General features: G+C 33.9%; 1 long non-coding RNA gene across 1 annotated transcript; it reads left to right on the forward strand.

Annotated features, from left to right (window-relative positions):
• The first annotated feature begins 929 nt into the window (after positions 1-929).
• LOC143744812 (uncharacterized) lies at positions 930-3,506 on the forward strand. Its single transcript, XR_013205918.1, has 3 exons — positions 930-963; positions 2,852-2,958; positions 3,387-3,506. It is a non-coding gene; the product is annotated as an uncharacterized LOC143744812 (long non-coding RNA).
• The last annotated feature ends 236 nt before the right edge of the window (positions 3,507-3,742 follow it).

Below are 3,742 nucleotides of genomic sequence, written 5' to 3' on the forward strand. Positions count from 1 at the left end.
TGATTTCCAAAGGAAATGCAAAGTTTACTTTCATCAGAGAACATAACTTTGGACCACTCAGCAGCAGTCCAGTCATTTTTGTCTTTAGCCCAGGCGAGATGCTTCTGACGCCATGTCTTGTTCAAGAGTGGCTTGACACAAGGAATGCGACAGCTGAAACCCATGTCATGTCTAGTCAGTCTGTGCGTGGTGGTTCTTGAAGCACTTACTCCAGCTGCAGTCCACTCTTTGTGAATCTCCCCCACATTTTTGAATGGGTTTTGTTTCACAATCCTCTCCAGGGTGCGGTTATCCCTATTGCTTGTACACTTTTTTCTACCACATATTCTCCTTCCCCTCACCTCTCTATTAATGTGCTTGGACACAGAGCTCTGTGAACAGTCAGCCTCTTTAGCAATGACCTTTTGTGTCTTGCTTTCCTTGTGCAAGATGTCAGTGGTCGTCTTTTGGACAGCTGTCAAGTCAGCAGTCTTCCCAATGATTGTGTAGCCTACAGAACTAGACTGAGAGACCATTTAAAGGCCTTTGCAGGTGTTTTGAGTTAATTAGCTGATTAGAGTGTGGCACCAGGTGTCTTCAATATTGAACCTTTTCACAATATTCTAATATTCTGAGATACTGATTTGGGGGTTTTCATTAATTGTCAGTTATAATCATCAAAATTAAAAGGAATGAAAACTTGAAATGTATCAGTCTGTGTGTAATGAATGAATATAATATCCAAATTTCACTTTTTGAATGGAATTTCTGAAATAAATCAACTTTTTGATGATATTCTAATTATATGACCAGCACCTGTAATGTTTATTAGTCTCTTGCTGGTCTTTCGTCCTTGGTGGGTCTGTTGGCTGATTTTAAAGTGGTTTTGGGCACATTTCAGCAGATCCGTCTGAAAGACCTTAAACCAGTGAAGACTAGCAAGACTTTTATCTTTATATCAACTGGACCAGACTGAAGACAAAGGTGTTTTAAAACAATCTACACACATTACTCTATTAATCTAGTAATAATATAAAGAGAACTCACACAGAATATTTAACAGCTCTTTATAATAGTGTGCTCTTGTTTGTGTATTAAAGGTGATGTTTTTATCTGTGGACATTTAGGCTATGTCAATTAGAGTGTTTTTGATTCCTGTGTTCAAATAAACCTCCCACAAACAAACATCATCAACTCATATATCTCATCACAAATGTATTAGTTACATTTTAATTGCATAACCCTACTGGGTCCCACTTTATATTAAGTGGCTTTCTACATCAAAAAATAAATACAATGTAGGCTACTTATTGTGTTGATGTTGTATTGTAAAACACTTTTTCTGCTATTGAGGTGTGATACGGGTAAGGTTAGGGACAGGTTTGGTGGTATGGGTTGGTTTAAGGTTGGGTTAAGATGTAAGGAAAGGGTCAACAGTGTAATTACAAATGTACACTGGTATTTTACAAATGTATTTACAGGTATTTTCAAAATATAACTACAATGTAAAATCCATGGTAAAAACATGTACACAATAATTCCATTGTATCAAATTATTAATTTGCTAGTACATAGTACTTAAAGCCACTTAATAAAAAGTGGGACCATCTACGGTTATGCCATATTGGAAAGTACACTGTAAAAAGTGCTGGATTTTTTTACCCCAAATTGGGTCAAATATGGACAAACCCAACTATCAGGTTAAAAATTGTATTTAAAAATCGGCTAGGTTTGTACATATTTGACCCAAATTTGGGATGAAACAACCCAGCATTTTTGAAACATCATTCAAAGCAAATATAGTCTTGGGGATGAATTTTCCAGTAGTTCCTCTCAAATGACAGCTGGTTTTAATTTACCATTGTGCAGATAATCCTTGTCACATCCCTAATCCTTCTAGCAATATAAATATCAAATTCACATGATTAAATGAAAATACTAAGCAAATTAGCAATAAACTAGCAGTTGGTTGAAATTACCATAATTAGGAGTAGAGAAATTATTGTATTTGTCTGTTGTGTCCTTACAAACTTTTCATTCACATGTCGATTTGGACATTTAGCAGATTTTACTAACCATCCTCCATAAAAGAAGCAAGCCAATGAAGAATAATAACTGCCCAAAAAAGAAAAGTCATAAGATCTTGAAAGAGCCTGTGGGTATACGCCATACGTGTTGCCATATGACTCTCTCTCTCTCTCTCTCTCTCTCTCTCTCTCTCTCTCTCTCTCTCTCTCTCTCTCTCTCTGGTTAATGCAATATTAACTATAAGCATATTTAAGACGGTTTAATATGAAATTCTGGAACAGGGCAAATAATTTGGTTCATACTTTACAATTTTATTGTTTGTAATGACTCTTAATGAATTCTTTAATTTGACTGGAAAAATAAAGCACGATTGTGAATCAAGGCAATCATAATCAGATGCCATGGTCAGGATATAGTTTAACATAATATTGTTAAATGTTATAGCCAGCAGAAGAGGCGGGTGCAAACTTGCATTCCGTAAAAAATGTCCTTTGGATGCAAGTTCAAAATTAATATTTAATTTTTTGTAGTCATAAATTATTGCACAGATCTCCTCTTCAGTTATCAATTATGTATATATACAGTATACATACTTACAGACAGACATACACACACATATACATGTGTACGTACACTGTGTGTGTGTGTGTATATATATATATATATATATATATATATATATATATATATATATATATATATATATAATTTCATGGGTATTTACTGTAAGTATTGTCAGTGCATCAGTCGAGTGTTTCTTATGAAGACACAACTCTAGATCAGATAAGAAGATATATAACACAAACAGCCAATCACATGTGGTGTCTTATTTGTACCTCTGCAGGAGAACTGTAAGACTGGACCAACACAGGAAAATTTCCATCCTCATCTGAGACATCTGTTACTTTGTATTCACAGTGGATGTTACCAAGGGAACTGCTGTGTTTTAAAGCAAGTGATTGAGAAGTGTTTTCTAGATACTGTACTTGTCGCCAAACGTTATTTTCTGACTTGCAAGTGGCACACAAACAGATTAAATTATTGATGAATGAGGTTGTACAATATATATATATATATATATATATATATATATATATATATATATATATATATATATATATTAGTTTTTTTTAGTTTTTTAAAAATAAAAATAAAAACTCTTTTATTCAGTTTTTCTTTTCAACTGAATGTTCAAATGTGCATTTGAAAATGTTTCAATTTGTCATTACATCTGTAGATTTTGGCATAGATTTTTGAGCCTTAATGAAACAACAGCTCAGGGATTATAAAACTAATCTGATGAGTCCCAGTCATTAGATTAATCTATTTATTAGAAAAGTCCAAGAAGTCACACTTTACCTGTTTGTTGGTCACTAAAGGAGCATTAGCATCCCCCCTCCAGGACTAATGAGCAGCAGTCATGTTTTTGGGTTGTCAGCTGTTCCTCACCTCATTGGTCAGATGCAGATCATGTTCAGTTAGTTGGTTTGGTGAGATCTGGCTGGGCTTCTCAGATCAGAGGCCTCCTGCATGAGACGAACATATGTGGGAATCAGGAAAAATGATCTGGAGGTAATGCATACATTCTTCCTCTTTTTTTGTTCCTTTATCATCTCTTTTTCTTTATTGCATATTCAACAATTTTTTCAATGTAATGGAAAAAAATATTCACATGAAGTTTATACATTTTACGAATTATATATATATATATATATATATATATATATATATATAT

Source organism: Siphateles boraxobius, unplaced genomic scaffold (genome assembly GCF_051911475.1).
Source record: "Siphateles boraxobius isolate OS27281-9 unplaced genomic scaffold, OSU_SipBor_1 20, whole genome shotgun sequence".
NCBI classification, from domain to species: Eukaryota; Metazoa; Chordata; class Actinopteri; order Cypriniformes; family Leuciscidae; genus Siphateles; species Siphateles boraxobius.